Source organism: Xenopus tropicalis, chromosome 7 (genome assembly GCF_000004195.4).
Source record: "Xenopus tropicalis strain Nigerian chromosome 7, UCB_Xtro_10.0, whole genome shotgun sequence".
In the NCBI taxonomy this organism is placed as follows: domain Eukaryota; kingdom Metazoa; phylum Chordata; class Amphibia; order Anura; family Pipidae; genus Xenopus; species Xenopus tropicalis.
The window spans coordinates 243,313-264,202 of record NC_030683.2 but is presented as its reverse complement, the minus strand read 5'-3'; the positions used below and the strand labels follow the sequence as shown (position 1 = coordinate 264,202).

The following is a 20,890-nucleotide window of genomic DNA, read 5'->3' as shown; positions in this document are numbered from 1 at the left end:
GGGGGATGTTGGGGTGGGCCTCCCTGTGGGAGGTGGGGGGATGTTGGGGTGGGGGGCCCCTGTGGGAGGTGGGAGAGATGTTGGGGTGGGGGCCCCTGTGGGAGGTGGGAGAGATGTTGGGGGTGGGGGGCCCTGTGGGAGGTGGGGGAGATTTGGGGTGGGGCCCCCTGTGGGAGGTGGGGGGATGTTGGGGGTGGGGCTCCCTGTGGGAGGTGGGAGAGATGTTGGGGCGCGGTGGGGCTCCCTGTGGGAGGTGGGGGAGATGTTGGGGGTGGGCTCCCTGTGGGAAGTGGGGGAGATGTTGGGGTGGGGCTCCCTGTGGGAGGTGGGAGAGATGTTGGGGGTGGGCTCCCTGTGTGAGGTGGGGGAGATGTTGGGGGTGCGGGCCGCCCTGTGCGGAAGGTGGGGATGTGTGGGCGTGGGCTTTCCCTGTGGAGGTAGGGAGGATGTTTGGGTGGGGCCCCTGTGTCCGAGGGGGCGAGATGTTGGGGTGACGGCTCCCTAGTGAGGGGATGTGTGGGTGGGGCTCCCTGTGGGCAGGTGGGGGAGATGTTGGCGGCGTGGGGCCCCGCGTGGGAGGGTGGAGGGAGATGTTGGCTCGGTGGGGCTCCCTGTGTGAGGTGGGGGAGATTTGGGGGTGGGGAACTCCCTGTGGAGGTGGGGGGGCATGTTGAGGGTGGGCTCCCTGCTGGGAGGTTGGGAGAGATGTTGGGGGGTGGGCCCCTGTGGAGTTGGGGGGAGATGTTGGGGTGCGCTCCCTGTGGAGGTGGGCAGGAGATGTTGGGTGGGGGCCCCTGTGGCTGAGGTGGGGGGATGTTGGGGCTGGGGCCCCTGTGGGAGTGGGGGAGATGTTGGGGTGGGCTCCCTGTGTGACGCGTGGGGGGATGTGGGCGTGGGGCTCCCTGTGGGGAGGTGGGAGAGATGTTTGGGAGGTGGGCCCCTTGTGAGGTGCGGGGGATGTTGGGTAGGCTGGCGGCCCCTAGTGTGAGGGGGGAGATGTTGGGGGGGCGCTCCCTGTGGGAGGTGGGGGGTGATGTTGGGGGTGGGGCTCCCTGTGGGAAGGTGGGGGCAGATGTTGGGGGTGGGCTCCCTGTGGGAGGGTGGGAGAGTATGTTGGGGGTGGTGCGGCCCCTGTGGTGAGTGGGGGATGTTTGGGGTGGGGCTCCCTGTGAGGGAGGTTGGGGGGATGTGGGGCGTGGGGCTCCCTGTGGGAGGTGAATGGTGGGGAGATTGTTGAGCGGTGCGGGCCCCCTGTGGGAGGGTGGGGAGATTGCTTGGGGTGGGGCTCCCTGGTGTTGAGGTGGGGGAGATGTTTGGGGGTGGGGCTTCCCTGTGGGAGGTGGGGGAGATGTTGGGGTTGCGGGGCGTGTGTGAGGTGGGGTGGGATGTTGGGAGGTGTGGGCTCCCTGTGGTGAGGTGGGGGGTGTGTTGGGGTGGCTCCTGTGGGAGGTGGGGGAGATGTTGGGTGGTTGAGCGGGCCCCCTGTGGGCAGGGGGAGATGTGGGGGTGGGGCCTCCCTGTTGGCAAGGTGCGGGAAGATGTCCTGGGGTCGCTCTGATGTGGGGCCCCTGTGGGAGGTGGGGGATGTTGCGGGGTTGGGCGCTCCCTGTGGGACGGTGGGCAGAGATGTTTTGGGTGGTGGGCCCCCCTGTGGGAAGGTGAGAGATGTTGGGTGCGGCGCGCCCCTGTTGAGGTGGGGGGGGATGCTCTCGGGGGTGGCGGCCCCCTGTGGGACGTGGGGCGGAGCATGCTTGGGGTGGGGCTCCCTGTGTGGCAGTGGGGGGATGTTGGGGGTGGGGCTCCCTGTGGAGGTGGGAGAGATTGTGGGTGGCGGCCCTTGTGTGAGGTGGGGGATGTCTAGGTGGCGGGCGTCCCCCTGTGGGAGGTGGGGGATGTTGGGGGTGGGGCTCCCATGTGTGAGCGTGGGGCGGATGTTGGGCTAGGTGGGGCTCCCTGTGGGACGGTGGGGGGGACTGTTGGGGGTGGGGCCCCTGGTGTGAGGTGGGTGGAGATGTTGGGGGCGGGGCTCCCAGGTGGAAGTGGCGGGATGTTGGGGGTGCCGGCCTCCCTGTGTGAGTTTGGGGGGATGTTGCGGTGGGGCCCCTGTTGGGAGGTGGGGGCGGATGTTAGGGGCTGGCTCCCTGTGAGGTGCGGAGGCGGATGTTGGGGGTGGTCGGCTCCCCTGTGTTGAGGTGGGGATGTTGGGGGTGGGCTCCCTGTGGGAGTGGGAGAAGATTGTTGGGTGGGGGCCCCTGTGTGAGTCGGGGGATGATTGGGTGGGCCCCTGTGTGACGGTGGGGGAGATTGTTGGGGGTGGGGCTCCTGTGTGGCAGGTGGGGGGATGTTGGGGGTGGGCTGCCCTGCTGGCGAGGTGGGGGAGATGTTGGGGGTGGCGGCCCCCTGTGGCGAGATGCGGGAGATGTTTGGGGGTGGGGCTCCCTGTGTGAGGTGGGGAGATGTTGAGTGGGGTTCCCTGTGGGTAGGTGGGGGGTAGTTGGGGGTTGGGGCTCCCTGTGGGAGGTGGGAGCAGATGTTGGGGGATGGCGGCCCCCTGTGGGAGGTGGGGAGATGTTGGGAGGGTGGGCTCCCTGGTGGAGTGTTGGAGAGATTGTTGGGAGTGGTGGCGCCCTGTGTTGAGGTGCGGGCCCGACTGTGGGAGTTTTAGGATGTTGGGGGTGGCTCCCTGTGGCGAGGTGGGGGGGATGTTGGGGGTGGGCGCTCCCTGTGGGAGGTGCGGAGAGGTTGGCGGGTGGGGCCCCCTGTGGGAGGGTGGGGGACGATGTTGGGGTGTGGGCTCCCTTGTGGCGGCAGGTGGGCGGGATGTTGGGGGTGCGGGCCCCTGTGGAGGTGGGAGAGATGGTCGGGCGGCTGGGGCCCTTTGTGTGCAGGTCGGGGGATGTTGGTGCGCTGGGGCCCCCTGTGGGAGCGTGGGAGGGGATGTGGGGGTGGGCGCGCCCTGTGTGAGTGGGGGGGATGTTGGGTGGGGCTCCCTGGTGGAGTGCGCCGGGGGGATGTTTGGGGTGGGGCTCCCTGATTGTGAGGGGGGGAGATGTTGGGGGCGGGGCCTCCCTGTGGGAGGTGGGGGGATGTGTGGGGGATGCGGCGCTCCCTGTGCTGAGTCGGGGCGGATGTTGGGGTGGCCCCCTGTGGCGAGGTGGGGGATGTGGGGGTGGGGGCTCCCTGTGTGACGTGGGGGGGATGTTGGGGGGGCTCCCTGTGTGCAGGTGGGGGGATGATTGGGGGTGGGGCCTCCCTGTGGCGAGGTGGGAGAGATGTTGGAGGTGGCGGCCCCTGTGTGAGGTGGGGGATGTTGGGAGGCTGGGGGCCCCTGTGTGAGGTGGGCGAGATGTTGGGGCTGGGGCTCCCTGTGGGAGGGGGCGGGTATGTTGGGGGTGGCTGGCTCCCTGTGGGAGGTGGGGGAGATGTTGCGGGGTGGGCCCCCTGTGGGAGATGGTGGAGATGGTGGGGCGTGGGGCTCCTGGTATGAGGTGGGGGAGGAGTGGCGGTGGGGCTCCCTGGGAGGTGGGGGATGTTGGGGTGGGGCTCCCTGTGGGAGGTGCGACGAGAGATGTTGGCGGTGGCCCCCTGTGGACGGTGCGGGGAGATGTTGGGGGTGGGGCTCCCTGTGGGAGGTGCGGAGAGATGTTGTGGTGTGGGTGGGGGCCCCTGTGTGATGCGGTGGGGGGATGTTCGGGGGTGGGCTCCCTGTGGCGAGGTGGGGGGATGTTGGGGTGCCCCTATGGAGAGTTGGGCGGGGGGCCCCCTGTGGAGGTGGGGGAGATGTCTGGGGTGGGGCTTCCCCTGTGTGAGGTGGGGAGGGATGTTGGCCGGTGGGGCCTCCCTGTGGAGGTGGGGGGAGTGTGGGTGGGGGCTTCCCTGTGGGGACGGTGGGAGAGATGTGGGGTGGCTGGCCCCCTGTGGAGGTGGGGGAGATGTTGGGGCGTGGGCCTTCCCTGTGGGGAGGTGGCAGAGATGTTGCGGGGTGGGGCCCCTTGTGAGTGGGGGGGATGTTGGGGCTGGGCCCCCTGTGGGAGAGGTGGGCGAGATGTTGGGGGGCTGCGGCATCCCTTGTGTGAGGTGGGGGAGGGGATGTTGGAGGCGGGGCTCCCTGTGGGAGGTTGGGAGAGATGTGGGGGTGGGGGCCCCTGTGTGAGAAGTGTGGGGGGATGGTCGGTGGCGGGCGCCCCCCTGTGGGAGGCCTGGGGGATGTTGGGGTGGCGGCCTCCCTGTTGTGAGGTGGGGGGATGTTGGGGGCGTGGGGCTCCCTGTGGCGAGGTGGGGGGGATTTGGGGTGGGGCTCCCTGTGTTGATGGTGGGGAGATGTTGGGGGCGCGGGCTCCCTGTGGGAGGTGGGGGGATGTTGCGGGTGGGGCTGCCCTGTGTGAGTGGGGGGGATGTTCGGGGTGGGGCCCCCCTGTGGGAGTGGGGGGCGATGTTGGGGGTGGGGCTGCCCTTGTGAGGTGGGATGTTGGGGGTGGGCTCCCTGGGGAAGGTGGGGGGATGTTGGGGGTGGGCAGCCCCTTGTGCGGAGGTGGGGGGATGTTGGCGGGTGGGGCTCCCTGTGGGAGGTGGGGGAGATGTTCCTGCTGCTGCCATGGGGGGGGGGTAATTACCCCCAATCTGTATGTACAACAATTAACTCTGCGTCACCCAAACCCCCCATTATCCTACTGACCCCACAGCCCACGTTTGGCTCAGCATTAACCCTTCTCTTGCCCCAACCAGTCGGGATATTTCAATATATTTTTACACCAGTGCCCATGTCTGATATTTACCATAAGTCTAACTTTAGCCCCCAAAAATTGCCCTCCCCCTGTAAGGGCATGTAATGCCATGGGCACTGCCCCTTGGGCAAAACGTTGCACTGAGGGGCTCATTTACTCCCTATAGTTATGCTGCCTTAGCCCCGCCTCCTGAGTGCAGGAATTGTGGGAAAAACATAACGTCCAAAATTGCACTTTGCTCCTATGGTAAATTAGTCGCTGCGCCGGGGCCACAGCCTGGCGTATTGTATCCAAGGAATGTCGGTTGCTACGTGTAATGGCCCGGGGCATCGGCCTGGCATTTTAATTACAGGTTCTGTCGCTATGAACCCAACGGCTCAGGGAAGAGACAGGTGTCTGAGGGCAAATGTGTCTCCAAGGCTCCGCCTCCTGCCCCGCCTACTGGGAAACTGGCGCCCAAAATAGTCTCTGTCCCTGTAACACAGAATCCCCCCGATACCCCCACATCTCTCCCCTCAGCCCCCCCACATTCCTGTGATTGTTCGCCTGGGTGGGCAAACGCATGGGGTCTATGAGTTGTAGGGCTGGAGTGGGCTTGAGTGAGGACTGAGTGTAAGGACTGAGTGTAGGCTGAGTGTAGGACCTGAGTGCTAGGACTGAGTTGTAGACTGATGTAGGGGCTGAGTGTGGACTGCAGTGTAGACTGAGTGTAGAGCTGAGTGTAGGCGCTGAGTGTAGGGCTGCAGTGTTAGGACATGAGTGTAGGACTGAGTGTAGAGCCTGAGTGTATAGGGGCTGAAGTGTAGCGCTGAGTGTAGGGCTGAGTGTAGGCCTGAGTGTAGGGCTGAGTGTAGAGCTGAGTGTAGGGCTGAGTGTAGGGCTGAGTGTAGGGCCTTGAGTTGTGAGGACTGAGTGGTAGACCTCAGTGTAAGCGACTGAGTGTAGGACTGAAGTGTTAGGACTGAGTGTAGGCTGGAGTTGTAGGACTGAGTGTAGAGGCTGAGTGTAGGCTGAGTGTTAGCCGGCTGAGTGTAGGACTCAGTGTAGGACTGAGTGTAGGACTGAGTGTAGCGACTGGAGTGTAGCGGCTGAGTGTAGGACTGAAAAGTGTAGGGCTGAGTGCTAGCGGCTGAGGTGTAAGGCTAGTGTAGCGGCTGAGTGTAGGCTGAGTGCTGAAGGACTCAGTGTAGGACGAGTGTAGGACTGAGTGTAGGACTGAGTTAGGGCTGAGTGTAGGGGAGTGTAGGCTGAGTAGTGTAGGACTGAAGTGTCAGGCTGAGTAAGGGCTGAGTGTAGGACTGAGTGTAGACTGAGTGTAGGACTGAGTGTAGAACGCTGGAGTGTAGGACTTGAGTGTAGGACTGAGTGTAGAGCTGAGTGTAGGGCTGAGTGTAGGGCTGCAGGTGTAGGGACTCAGTGTAGGACTGAGTGCTAGGAGACTAGTGTAGGCTGAGTGTAGGACTGCAGTGTAGGGTGGTGTAGGACTCAGTGTTAGGACTGAGTGTAGGGCTGAGTGTAGGACTGAGTGTAGGACTGAGTGTAGGGCTGAGTGTAGGGCTGAGTGTAGGGCTGAGTGTAGGGCTGAGTGTAGGACTGAGTGTAGGGCTGAGTGTAGCGGCTGAGTGTGAGGACTGAGTGTAGCGGGCCTGAGTGTAGGCGCTGAGTGTAGGGCTGAGTGTAGGGCTGAGTGTAGGACTGAGTGTAGGGCTGAGTGTAGGGCTGAGTGTAGGACTGAATGTAGGCTGAGTGTAGGGGCTGAGTGTAGGGCTGAGTGTAGGGCTGAGGTGTTAGGCGCGAGTGTAGGGCTGAGTGTAGGACTGAGTGTAGACTGAGGTAGGCTGAGTGTAGGACTGAGTGTAGGGCTGAGTGTAGGCTGAGCTGTACGGGGCTGCTGAGTGTAGGGCTGAGTGTAGGCTGAGTGTAGGACTGAGTGTAGGGCGAGTGTAGGACTGAGTGTAGGGCTGAGTGTAGGGCTGAGTGTAGGCTGAGTGTAGGACTGAGTGTAGGGCTGAGTGTAGTTCACTGAGGTAGGCTGAGTGTAGGACTGAGTGTAGGACTGAGTGTAGGGCTGAGTGTAGGGCTGAGTGTAGGGCTGAGTGTAGGACTGAGTGTAGGACTGAGTGTAGGACTGAGTGTAGGGCTGAGTGTAGGACTGAGTGTAGGACTGAGTGTAGGGCTGAGTGTAGGGCTGAGTGTAGGGCTGAGTGTAGGACTGAGTGTAGGGCTGAGTGTAGGACTGAGTGTAGGGCTGAGTGTAGGACTGAGTGTAGGGCTGAGTGTAGGGCTGAGTGTAGGGCTGAGTGTAGGGCTGAGTGTAGGGCTGAGTGTAGGGCTGAGTGTAGGACGAGTGTAGGGCTGAGTGTAGGACTGAGTGTAGGGCTGAGTGTAGGGCTGAGTGTAGGACTGAGTGTAGGGCTGAGTGTAGGGCTGAGTGCTAGGGAGTGTAGGACTTGAGTGTAGGGCTGAGTGTAGGGCTGAGTGTAGGGCTGAGTGTAGGGCTGAGTGTAGGACTGAGTGTAGGGCTGAGTGTAGGACTGAGTGAGTGGAGAGAACCTTGTACCTGACACAGAGAATGACTTATATACAGGGAACCCAAACTCACACAGTAATATCATACGATCAGTCCATGGAATTATATCCTTTGTGTTATAGGCACCTGCTTTTCAGCAATGTTGCAAAGGATTAAGGGGGGGGGTCACTATATATAAATATATAAGGGCGGGGCAGTAATGACAAACAGAGAACAGTACAGGGAAGAGCGGACTAAGCTGATAAAGGGAATGGGCTCAGTTATGGGGAAGGCTGGCCCAGTTGGGATTGGTTACACTGGGGGGGGGGCAGTTAAGGGGGGGTCACTATATATAATTAATAAGGGGGGGGCAGTAATGAAATAGAGAAAGTACAGGGAAGAGCGACTAAGCTGATAAAGGGAATGGGCTCAGTTATGGGGAAAGGGCTGGCCCAGTTGGGATTGGTTACACTGGGGGGGGGGGCAGTTAAGGGGGGGGTCACTATATTAAATATATAAGGGGGGGCAGTAATGAAATAGAGAAAGTACAGGGAAGAGCGGACTAAGCTGATACAGGGGAATGGGCTCAGTTATGGGGAAAGGCTGGCCCAGTTGGGATTGGTTACACTGGAGGGGGGGGCAGTTAAGGGGGGGGTCACTATATATAAATATATAAGGGGGGCAGTAATGAAATAGAGAAAGTACAGGGAAGAGCGACTAAGCTGATAAAGGGAATGGGCTCAGTTATGGGGAAAGGCTGGCCCAGTTGGGATTGGTTACACTGGGGGGGGGGGGGGCAGTTAAGGGGGAGGGTCACCTATATATAAATATATAAGGGGGGGCAGTAATGAAATAGAGAAAGTACAGGGAAGAGCGACTAAGCTGATAAAGGGAATGGGCTCAGTTATGGGGAAAGGCTGGCCCAGTTGGGATTGGTTACACTGGGGGGAAGGGGGGGCAGTTAAGGGGGGGTCACTATATATAAATATATAAGGGGGGGCAGTAATGAAATAGAGAAAGTACAGGGAAGAGCGACTAAGCTGATAAAGGGAAGGGCTCAGTTATGGGGAAAGGCTGGCCCAGTTGGGATTGGTTACACTGGGGGGGGGGGCAGTTAAGGGGAGGGTCACTATATATAAATATATAAGGGGGGGGGCAGTAATGAAATAGAGAAAGTACAGGGAAGAGCGACTTAGCTGATAAAGGGAATGGGCTCAGTTATGGGGAAAGGCTGGCCCAGTTGGGATTGGTTACACTGGGGAAGGGGCAGTTAAGGGGGGGGTCACTATATATAAATATATAAGGGGGGGGGCAGTAATGAAATAGAGAAAGTACAGGGAAGAGCGACTTAGGCTGATAAAGGGAATGGGCTCAGTTATGGGGAAAGGCTGGCCAGTTGGGATGGTTACACTGGGGGGGGGGCAGTTAAGGGGGAGGGTCACTATATATAAATATATAAGGGGGGGGGCAGTAATGAAATAGAGAAAGTACAGGGAAGAGCGACTAAGCTGATAAAGGAATGGGCTCAGTTATGGGGAAAGGCTGGCCCAGTTGGGATTGGTTACACTGGGGAAGGGCAGTTAAGGGGGGGTCACTATATATAAATATATAAGGGGGGGCAGTAATGAAATCAGAGAAAGTACAGGGAAGAGCGACTAAGCTGAATAAAGGGAATGGGCTCAGTTATGGGGAAAGGCTGGCCCAGTTGGGATTGGTTACACTGGGGGGGGGGGCAGTTAAGGGGGGGTCACTATATATAAATATATAAGGGGGGGCAGTAATGAAATAGAGAAAGTACAGGGAAGAGCGACTAAGCTGATAAAGGGAATGGGCTCAGTTATGGGGAAAGGGTTGGTATCTGGTAAAGAATAGGAGCAAATTGCTTTTAAATCCCCCCCCAAAATAGAACTTACCCAAAGACTGAAGGCAAAACACTCGCAGCCAATGAGGTGAGAGGTTAAGTAACACAAAGGGGGGCAATGGGGCAGAATGTAATTATCTAAACCAATCACTGTGCTGTTATTTCCATTCAATTAAATATTCCAGGATTTCTCTTATTTTCCTGTAAAGCAACAAACACAGGAATTACCGGCAGAACTGACACTCACAGAGCAACGAGGCAGTAAAAATAACCAGCGAATGTGCCCTTTATTCCTCTATTGCAAACCGATATTATCTCTGCACTGCTGCCTCTGACTCCGGAAACTATCCAGCAGCAATTCATTAATTAGCTCCGGCGTCTGCTACATTGTTTTGTGAGTCAGAACCAGCAGTGCAGGGAAGGGAAAGGGACAGACACAGTGACAGTTACACATAACTATAAACCCAGTGAGAATGAGGGATGAATGGATATTGGGGAGTTGTATCAGGAGTCAGAACCAGCAGTGCAGGGAAGGGAAAGGGACAGACACAGTGACAGTTACACATAACTATAAACCCAGTGAGAATGAGGAATGAATGGATATTGGGGAGTTGTATCAGGAGTCAGAACCGAGCAGTGCAGGGAAGGGAAAAGGGACAGACACAGTGACAGTTACACATAACTATAAACCCAGTGAGAAATGAGGAATGAATGGATATTGGGGAGTTGTATCAGGAGTCAGAACCAGCAGTGCAGGGAAGGGAAAGGGACAGATACAGTGACAGTTACACATAACTATAAACCCAGTGAGAATGAGGGATGAATGGATATTGGGGAGTTGTATCAGGAGTCAGAACCAGCAGTGCAGGGAAGGGAAAGGGACAGACACAGTGACAGTTACACATAACTATAAACCCAGTGAGAATGAGGGATGAATGGGTATTGGGGAGTTGTATCAGGAGTCAGAACCAGCAGTGCAGGGAAGGGAAAGGGACAGACACAGTGACAGTTACACATAACTATAACCCAGTGAGAATGAGGGATGAATGGATATTGGGGAGTTGTATCAGGAGTCAGAACCAGCAGTGCAGGGAAGGGAAAGGGACAGACACAGTGACAGTTACACATAACTATAAACCCAGTGAGAATGAGGGATGAATGGATATTGGGGAGTTGTATCAGGAGTCAGAACCAGCAGTGCAGGGAAGGGAAAGGGACAGACACAGTGACAGTTACACATAACTATAAACCCAGTGAGAATGAGGGATGAATGGATATTGGGGAGTTGTATCAGGAGTCAGAACCAGCAGTGGCAGGGAAGGGAAAGGGACAGACACAGTGACAGTTACACATAACTATAAACCCAGTGAGAATGAGGGATGAATGGATATTGGGGAGTTGTATCAGGAGTCAGAACCAGCAGTGCAGGGAAGGGAAAGGGACAGACACAGTGACAGTTACACATAACTATAAACCCAGTGAGAATGAGGGATGAATGGATATTGGGGAGTTGTATCAGGAGTTCAGAACCAGCAGTGCAGGGAAGGGAAAGGGACAGACACAGTGACAGTTACACATAACTATAAACCCAGTGAGAATGAGGAATGAATGGGTATTGGGGAGTTGTATCAGGAGTCAGAACCAGCAGTGCAGGGAAGGGAAAGGGACAGTGACAGTTACACATAACTATAAACCCAGTGAGAATGAGGGATGAATGGATATTGGGGAGTTGTATCAGGAGTCAGAACCAGCAGTGCAGGGAAGGGAAAGGGACAGACACAGTGACAGTTACACATAACTATAAACCCAGAAAGAGTTAACACAGTAAGGGGGCGGATCCCGGGGGCAGGTAACCCTGTCAGTGCCAGGCTGGGAAGGGGGCAGATCATTATATATAAGTGAGGATAAAGGGTAAGTAAGACGCAGATTTCTCTCCCAGCTGCGAGTATTTTCACCATGAAGTTTCCCTAAACTGACACTGTGAGTGAATGAAGTTAGTGGTTGGGGAGGGGGGGGGGGCGTGGGTAGCACCTATAGCCCCCCCCCCCCCCGGAGCTTACACCACACCCCCTACACCCCAAGAGACTTAACCCTTTTGTATCTGGGTCAGGACACAAATGATCCAATTTCATTATTAATCCCAAACGCAGATGATTTCAGCCTCGGGCGGAATATCTAGATGATTCCGTGAGTCTCCCTGGCACCTTACAGCCCTCAGGCCCTGGGCACGGCGCCCTCTGTACCTGGCAGGCCCATTGCGGAACATTCCATTACTTTCTACTACAACTTCCGACACCAGTTCTACCAGGATCTGCACATAAAACTCCCAGGCACCCACCTTACTGGGCTCGGTCACTTTTGGGTTAACTTAGTATGATGTAGAGAGCGATATTCTGAGACAAATTGCAATTGGTCTTCATTATTAGTAGTTTTTGAATTATTTTACTTTTTGTCCCACAGCTCTCGAGCTTGGAATTTCAGCAGTTACCTGGTTGCTAGGGTCCACTTTACCTTAGTAACGAGAATGGGGTTTGAATGAGAGACAGGTATATGAATAGGGGAGGGGCTGAATAGAAAGATAAGGAGTAAAAAGTAACAATAACAATAAAACTGGAGCCTCACAGAGCAATAGGGTTTGGTTGCTAGGGTCCATGTTACCTTAGTAACCAAGAAGTGGTTTGAACGAGAGACTGATATATCAATAGGGGAGGGGCTGAATAGAAAGACAAGGAATAAAAAGTAACAATAACAATAAAACTGGAGCCTCACAGAGCAATAGGGTTTGGCTGCCGGGGTCAGTGACCCCCATTTGAAAGCTGCAAAGAGTCAGAAGTAAAGGGCAAATAATTCAAAAACTATACAAAATAAATAATGAAGACCAATTGAAAAGTTGCTTAGAATTGGCCGTTGTATGACATATTAAAGGTTAAGTTAGTGGTGAACCTTCCCCTTTAATGGAAAAATTAAACGACACTAACCCCCCAATAAGGGGGAATTTCTCCGTGGTACAAATCCAGCCATAAGGGTCTATGAACCCAACAGCTACAGGAAAATGTCTCCCCGATTGTAACCCCTGGATATACTATTATTGTGCCCGCAGGGAGCCCCCCCATATCGGGTGGAACTGCCCCTTATGGGCAAAAGTGAACTTGGGGTCGATTCCCCCAACCATTCCCAAATCATTACTGTTATTTCTCCTTTGATTTATACTATTGGCCAATTAATTGCCCGTAGGTGGAAATTCCAACTTCCCACTGGGGGGCAAATAAAATCTAAAGCGTATCCCCCCCTTTGCCCCCCATATTTCTCTGTTGTGTTGCATTAAAATGACAAAAACATTGAATGAAAAGCCAATAAAAGCTGAAGGGAAGAAGTGGTGGGATTGTGGGACGAGGGGCTTTAATGTCGGAAGGTTCATTGCTAATAACTCAGAGATATTGATGGCCACGCCCACTGGGGGGCAAATAGTGGCCCCGCCTTGCAGGGCCCAGTAACGTTCTGATTGGCTGCTGAAGGACCTGAGATCACTTCTATTTACTGTTTCATCAAACCCTCTGGGACATGAGTTTGGGCCGGGATGGTACCGACCTGTTTATGGAACCCAAATCCTAATGCCGTTTATGTGCCGGACATCGGGCACCAAACCATTCCAACTTATTCTGAGACAGACAATTCCCTTCTATAAATGCCCCAAACCAGGGTGCAAATAGCTCAAATACTGACGTGCCGCGTTCCCTTCTAATTAGCACTGTCAGTTAATTGGATCCAATTATTTCAGCTAATGAACGCCATGACTTCTCATTACAGCGGAACCAGAACACACCGGTTCCACCCAGGTCACAGTCTCCCCTCCATTTGTACTGAGCCGTATGGAGATTCTGATACCACAAACATGCCCAGAATGCCCAGAATGCCAGGGGTAATGCCAGGGGTAATGCTGGGGCTAATACGTGGGTAATGACGTCTGTAATGCCATGGGTAATGCCGGGGCTAACACATGGGTAATGCCGGGGCTAACACATGGGTAATGCCGGGGCTAACACATGGGTAATGCTGGGGATAATGCCGGGGGTAATGCCATGGATAATGCCGGGGATAATGCCGGGGGTAATACCAGGGGTAATGCCATGGGTAATGCCGGGGATAATGCCGGGGGTAATACCAGGGGTAATGCCATGGGGTAATGCCTGGGATAATGCTGGGGGTAATGCTGGGGATAATGCCGGGGGTAATACCAGGGGTAATGCTGGGGGTAATGCTGGGGATAATGCCGGGGGTAATGCCATGGATAATGCCGGGGATAATGCCGGGGGTAATACCAGGGGTAATGCCATGGGTAATGCTGGGGATAATGCTGGGGGTAATGCTGGGGATAATGCCGGGGGTAATACCAGGGGTAATGCCGGGGTTAATGCTGAGGATAATGCCGGGGGTAATACCAGGGTTAATGCCAGGGGTAATGCAATGGCAGGATTGAGTTCCTGGGAGGGTCAGGGTTCTGGTTTACTGATAACAAGGGTCTGTCTCAACTAACTTTAGAGCGTTAGGGTCGGTATAGGCTGGATATTGTGATTAGAGCGTTAGGGTCGGTATAGGCTGGATATTGTGATTAGAGCGTTAGGGTCGGTATAGGTTGATATTGGGATTAGAGCGTTAGGGTCGGTATAGGGGATATTGCTGATTAGAGCGTTAGGGTCGGTATAGGCTGGATATTGGGATTAGAGCGTTAGGGTCGGTATAGGCTGGATATTGGTGATTAGAGCGTTAGGGTCGGTATAGGCTGGATTGTTGATTAGAGCGTTAGGGTCGGTATAGGCTGGATATTGGGATTAGAGCGTTAGGGTCGGTATAGGCTGGATATTGTGATTAGAGCGTTAGGGTCGGTATAGGCTGGATATTGGGATTAGAGCGTTAGGGTCGGTATAGGCTGGATATTGGGATTAGAGCGTTAGGGTCGGTATAGGCTGGATATATTAGAGCGTTAGGGTCGGTATAGTTGATATTGGGATGAGCGTTAGGGTCGGTATAGGCTGGATATTGTGATTAGAGCGTTAGGGTCGGTATAGGCTGGATATTGGGATTAGAGCGTTAGGGTCGGTATAGGCTGGATATTGGGATTAGAGCGTTAGGGTCGGTATAGGCTGATATTGGGATTAGAGCGTTAGGGTCGGTATAGGCTTGATATTGGGATTAGAGCGTTAGGGTCGGTATAGACTGGATATTGGGATTAGAGCGTTAGGGTCGGTATAGGCTGGATATTGGGATTAGAGCGTTAGGGTCGGTATAGGCTGGATATTGGGATTAGAGCGTTAGGGTCGGTATAGGCTGGATATTGGGATTAGAGCGTTAGGGTCGGTATAAGCTGGATATTGGGATTAGAGCGTTAGGGTCGGTATAGGCTGGATATTGGGATTAGAGCGTTAGGGTCGGTATAGACTGGATATTGGGATTAGAGCGTTAGGGTCGGTATAAACTGGATATTGGGATTAGAGCGTTAGGGTCGGTATAAACTGGATATTGGGATTAGAGCGTTAGGGTCGGTATAAACTGGATATTGGGATTAGAGCGTTAGGGTCGGTATAGACTGGATATTGGGATTAGAGCGTTAGGGTCGGTATAAACTGGATATTGGGATTAGAGCGTTTTTTTTAGGGGTGCGTCGGTATAGTAACTGGATATTGGGATGTAGATTGCGTTAGGGTCGTTATCAACTGGATATTGGGATTAGAGCGTTAGGGTCGGTTATAAAGCTGGATATTGGGGAATAGACGCGTTAGGGTCCGCGTATAAACTGCGATTATTGGGATAGAGCGTTAGGGTCGGTAATAGGCTGGATAGTTGGGGATTAGCAGGCGTTAGGGGCCGGTACAGGCTTGATATTGGGATTACGAGTGTTAGGGTCCGCGTACCCCAGACTGGATATGTGGGATTAGAGCGTTAGCGCGTCGGTTAGGCTGGATATTGGGATTAGAGCGTTAGGGTCGGTACAGACTGGATATTGGGATTAGAGCGTTAGGGTCGGTATAGGCTGGATATTGGGATTAGAGCGTTAGGGTCGGTACAGGCTTGATATTGGGATTAGAGTGTTAGAGGCATTTCCTTGGTTCAAGAATGACATTGCCAACGCTCTATGTTGGGTGCAGTTCCACTAACTCTGTATTGCAGATACCCAAGCTCCTTGCAGTGTTTGGGGGGGCTCATCTCCCCATGTCACATTATAAGGGATGCCCTGACTCTGGGCAAGATGGCCGAAATGGTCAATGCAAGAAATGTACAAGGAACCTGGGGGGATGAGGACCTGATTGTATGGCATATTCTAGAGTTTTCTCAAGCTAAATGAGTAGAACAGAATGTTTTCTTATGGGGGGGGGGTCTCACAACGTCCTTTTTACAGATAGAAATTTAAAGGCTTTCAGTCAGGAAGTTGTTTGGTACCAAAAACCCAATTGTTCTTTTACTATAAGCTCCATTCATTCAATCGGGCCTGGAATTGGCTAGTCAGCATATGAGGCCTTCCTTATAGGGGTAAGTGAGGGGGTATCAGCAAGTGATAGCCAGGCTTGGTGGGACCCATATTGTGGGGGTTCAGGGCAAATGAACATGGTGGGCAAAGCCGGGATTATTTCGATTAGGAACCTGTGCCCTTTGGGGGCCATTTCAGCATATCGAGCCATTCACCCCAATAGTCCAGTTATGATTTCCATCCATGCAGATGGTTTCATGGCCAAGTACTGAGCGGGGCCCTAGTTACAGCCAGTTTGTCCCCTGGGGACAAAACTCTATGACTTGTATATTCACTCCAGTTTAGCAGAATAGTCTATGCCCATTGTTCTTACAGAGGAACAACTCCTGGGCGGGCACGTAGGGCAAATATTTGTGTTGGGGCAGAGAGGAGGGCTGATAACCACCCTTAAAGACATTAAGCCATTTAGATCATACAGGGCCTGAATGGGAGGAAATCTACCTCTCCCCGTGCGGCTTCCAAGATGGTGGCGCCCATAGGTGCCGTGTGGTTGCTCAGCAATGGAATGCCCCAACACATGACTTTATCACATCGTGGCTTGATACCAATGTCAAAGTAACAAGATGCTGAGGACCTGGGTTCAATGCCTGATTATAGGACAGTTCCTGGGTGCACTCTTAGTTGCCTTTACTGTCTCCCGGTTCCTGACTTCTCAATTGCTGCCTTACCTTTTGCTTGGGTTTGACTAAAACCTTCCTCCTAGGTCCTGACTTCAACCCCAGTAAGGGCCGTACAGCCCTTGACAATATAATCAGATCATGGAAAGCACCCTCTGATTTGGAAAAGACTCTGCACAACATGGAGACTCACATGGAGGCTTATGAAGCTCACATAGGGCAAGTCCTGGAGGGCCTACTCTCTCCAATGCCTACTACTCCTTTGGTGTAGGGAGGTTCCCCTGCCACAACAGTTTCTCCACCTCCCACCGCAACAGCCAAGGAACCCCACCTTCTGCCCACTCCTTGCTACAACAGGGATCCTCAGGCCTGTAGGGGCTTTGTGAACCAGTGTCTTATACAATTCGCAACCCCCTCACTGGGCTTCCAAGCATGTTGGGATATATCATCTCCATGTTGGAGGGCACAGCGCTGGGATGGACATCTGCTTTCTGGGAAAATAATTTTCCCTTAATTAACAATGCCAAAGCCTTTCTTCAGACCCTGCAGTCTTTCATGGACTCGGCCTTTGCCAGACAACTGGACATACCCCTTTTTCCCATGTCTACCCCTTTATGGGTTTTGGCAATTGATGATAGACCTTTGACATTGGAAATAATCTCCTAAATGATGGGGGAAATACCTCTGACAGTGGGGGTTTCGCACATAGAGACACTGTCCTTCCTCATTTTAAATTGCCTTTAAACCCTCAGTGGTCCTCGCGTTACCTTGGCTCCTCCTGCATAATCCTACCATTGACCAGTCCACCAATCAAATTTCTCACTGGAGTTCCTATTGTCTCAAGGATTGTCTTCCACCTTTATTCACCAGTTACCAATTGCCTCTGTTGATCTTCAGGGCCTACCTTCTGCATATAAAGACTTTTCTGATGTTTTCTGTAAGAAGTCTAACAAAACTCTTCCTCCTCATCACCCTCTTGATTGTCCCATTGACCTTCCTCCAGGAACAGTGCCCCACCTTGAGGCCATACCTATCTTCTATCTCCTTCTGAAACCCCAAACAATGAAGGAGTACATAAAGGATAACCTCCACCATGGGTTCATTCAACCTTCCACTTCTCCTGCCAGGGCTGGATTCTTCTTTGTGGAGAAGAAGGATGGAGGTCTTCATCCCTGCATAGATTATAGTGGTCTGAACAACATAACTCTAAAACATCATTACCCCTAACCCCACTTCTCCAAATTATCTGAGCAAAAGGAGCTAAAGACTTTAGTAAACTAGATCCCTTGTGGTACAGTTCTACTCTTCCGCAGAAATACAATATTGGCAACAGAGTTACTCGCTGTCACGTTGGCCTTAGCAGAGTGGGACATCTCCTGGAAGACACATCACAGCTGTCACTATACTGACCATAAGAACCTGGAGTAAGTTTAGGCTCCCAAGAGATTGGATCCTTGGCCGGCTCCATGGGCTCTTCTCTACATGCTTTAGTTTTATTATCACTTACTGGCCAGGTTCCAAGAATAGAAAGATGGACACTCTGTAGGAAAATGATGTTCTTTAGGCTATTTCTTCCTGAATTCCCCTTTATATAGAAGATTATGCCTTTTAAAAGAAAAGAGTATTTATTCAAAAACAAAATGCAAAGTTCCCTTTATGATAATAAAGTTAATCCTCATTATTTTTCTCTTTCTGAAGTTATGAACTTTATGCCTACGGCCATACCACCCTGAAAGCGCCCGATCTCGTCTGATCTCGGAAGCTAAGCAGGGACGGGCTTGGTTAGTACCTGGATGGGAGACCGCCTGGGAATACCAGGTGTTGTAGGCTTTTGCATTTTGTCAGGGCCCTTTTGGCTTTAGCTTGCCACCTTTTTGACTCTTTTTCACCCCCTCTCCCTGTACCCATTCCCCATCTCTGATACCCAGTTATACCCACATCTCCCTGTACCCATTCCCCATCTCTGATACCCAGTTATACCCGCCTCTCCCTGTACCCATTCCCCATCTCTGATACCCAGTTATACCCACATCTCCCTGTACCCATTCCCCATCTCTGATACCCAGTTATACCCACATCTCCCTGTACCCATTCCCCATCCTTGATACCCAGTTATACCCACATCTCCCTGTACCCATTCCCCATCCCTGATACCCAGTTATACCCACATCTCCCTGTACCCATTCCCCATCTCTGATACCTAGTTATACCCACCTCTCCCTGTACCCATTCCCCATCCCTGATACCCAGTTATACCCCCCTCTCCCTGTACCCATTCCCCATCTCTGATACCCAGTTATACCCACATCTCCCTGTACCCATTCCCCATCTCTGATACCCAGTTATACCCACATCTCCCTGTACCCATTCCCCATCTCTGATACCCAGTTATACCCACATCTCCCTGTACCCATTCCCCATCTCTGATACCCAGTTATACCCACCTCTCCCTGTACCCATTCCCCATCTCTGATACCCAGTTATACCCGCCTCTCCCTGTACCCATTCCCCATCTCTGATACCCAGTTATACCCACATCTCCCTGTACCCATTCCCCATCTCTGATACCCAGTTATACCCACATCTCCCTGTACCCATTCCCCATCTCTGATACCCAGTTATACCCACCTCTCCCTGTACCTATTCCCCTATCTCTGATACCCAGTTATACCCACCTCTCCCTGTACCCATTTCCCATCTCTGATACCCAGTTATACCCGCCTCTCCCTGTACCCATTCCCCATCTCTGATACCCAGTTATACCCACATCTCCCTGTACCCATTCCCCATCTCTGATACCCAGTTAAACCCGCCTCTCCCTGTACCCATTCCCCATCTCTGATACCCAGTTATACCCGCCTCTCCCTGTACCCACCCCCCCATCACTGATACCCAGTTATACCACATCTCCCTGTACCCATTTCCCCATCTCTGATACCCAGTTATACCCACCTCTCCCTGTACCCATTCCCCATCCTTATACCCAGTTATACCCACATCTCCCTGTACCCATTCCCCATCTCTGATACCCAGTTATACCCACCTCTTCCTGTACCCATTCCCCATCTCTGATACCCAGTTATACCCATCTCCCTGTACCCATTCCCATCTCTGATACCCAGTTATACCCACCTCTCCCTGTACCCATTCCCCATCTCTGATACCCAGTTATACCCACCTCTCCCTGTACCCATTCCCATCTCTGATACCCCAGTTATAACGCCGGCCTCTCCCTGTACCCATTCCCCATCTCTGATACCCAGTTATACCCACATCTCCCTGTACCCATTCCCATGCCTGATACCCAGTTATACCCGCCTCTCCTGTACCCATTCCCCATCTCTGATACCCAGTTATACCCACATCTCCCTGTACCCATTCCCCCATCTCTGATACCCAGTTATACCCGCCTCTCCCTGTACCCATTCCCCATCTCTGATACCCAGTTATACCCGCCTCTCCCTGTACCCATTCCCCATCTCTGATACCCAGTTATACCCGCCTCTCCCTGTACCCATTCCCCATCTCTGATACCCAGTTATACCCGCCTCTCCCTGTACCCATTCCCCATCTCTGATACCCAGTTATACCCGCCTCTCCCTGTACCCATTCCCCATCTCTGATACCCAGTTATACCCACCTCTCCCTGTACCCACTCCCCATCTCTGATACCCAGTTTACCCGCCTCTCCCTGTACCCATTCCCACATCTCTGATACCCAGTTATACCCGCCTCTCCCTGTACCCATTCCCCATCTCTGATACCCAGTTATACCCACATCTCCCTGTACCCACCCCCCCATCACTGATACCCAGTTATACCCACATCTCCCTGTACCCATTCCCCATCTCTGATACCCAGTTATACCCACATCTCCCTGTACCCATTCCCCATCTCTGATACCCAGTTATACCCACATCTCCCTGTACCCATTCCCCATCTCTGATACCCAGTTATACCCCACATCTCCCTGTACCCATTCCCCATCCCTGATACCCAGTTATACCCGCCTCTCCCTGTACCCATTCCCCATCCTTTGATACCCCAGTTATACCCCACATCTCCCTGTACCCATTCCCCATCCCTGATACTCAGTTATACCCACATCTCCCTGTACACATTCCCCATCTCTGATACCCAGTTATACCCACCTCTCCCTGTACCCATTCCCCATCTCTGATACCCAGTTATACCCACATCTCCCTGTACCCATTCCCCATCTCTGATACCCAGTTATACCCACCTCTCCCTGTACCCATTCCCCATCCCTGATACCCAGTTATACCCACATCTCCCTGTACCCATTCCCCATCTCTGATACCCAGTTATACCCACCTCTCCCTGTACCCATTCCCCATCCCTTATACCCAGTTATACCCACATCTCCCTGTACCCATTCCCCATCTCTGATACCCAGTTATACCCACATCTCCCTGTACCCATTCCCCATCTCTGATACCCAGTTATACCCACCTCTTCCTGTACCCATTCCCCATCTCTGATACCCAGTTATACCCACATCTCCCTTACCCATTCCCCATCTCTGATACCCAGTTATACCACCTCTGCCTGTACCCATCCCCATCCCTGATACCCAGTTATACCCACCTCTCCCTGTACCCATTCCCCATCTCTGATACCCAGTTATACCCACCT

The 20,890-nt window shown here is 53.5% G+C and overlaps 1 non-coding gene across 1 annotated transcript; it reads left to right on the top strand.

Moving 5' to 3' along the window:
• Positions 1-17,945: 17,945 nt before the first annotated feature.
• LOC116412477 lies at positions 17,946-18,064 on the top strand. The gene has a single exon (XR_004223725.1). It is a non-coding gene; the product is annotated as a 5S ribosomal RNA (ribosomal RNA).
• Positions 18,065-20,890: the final 2,826 nt, after the last annotated feature.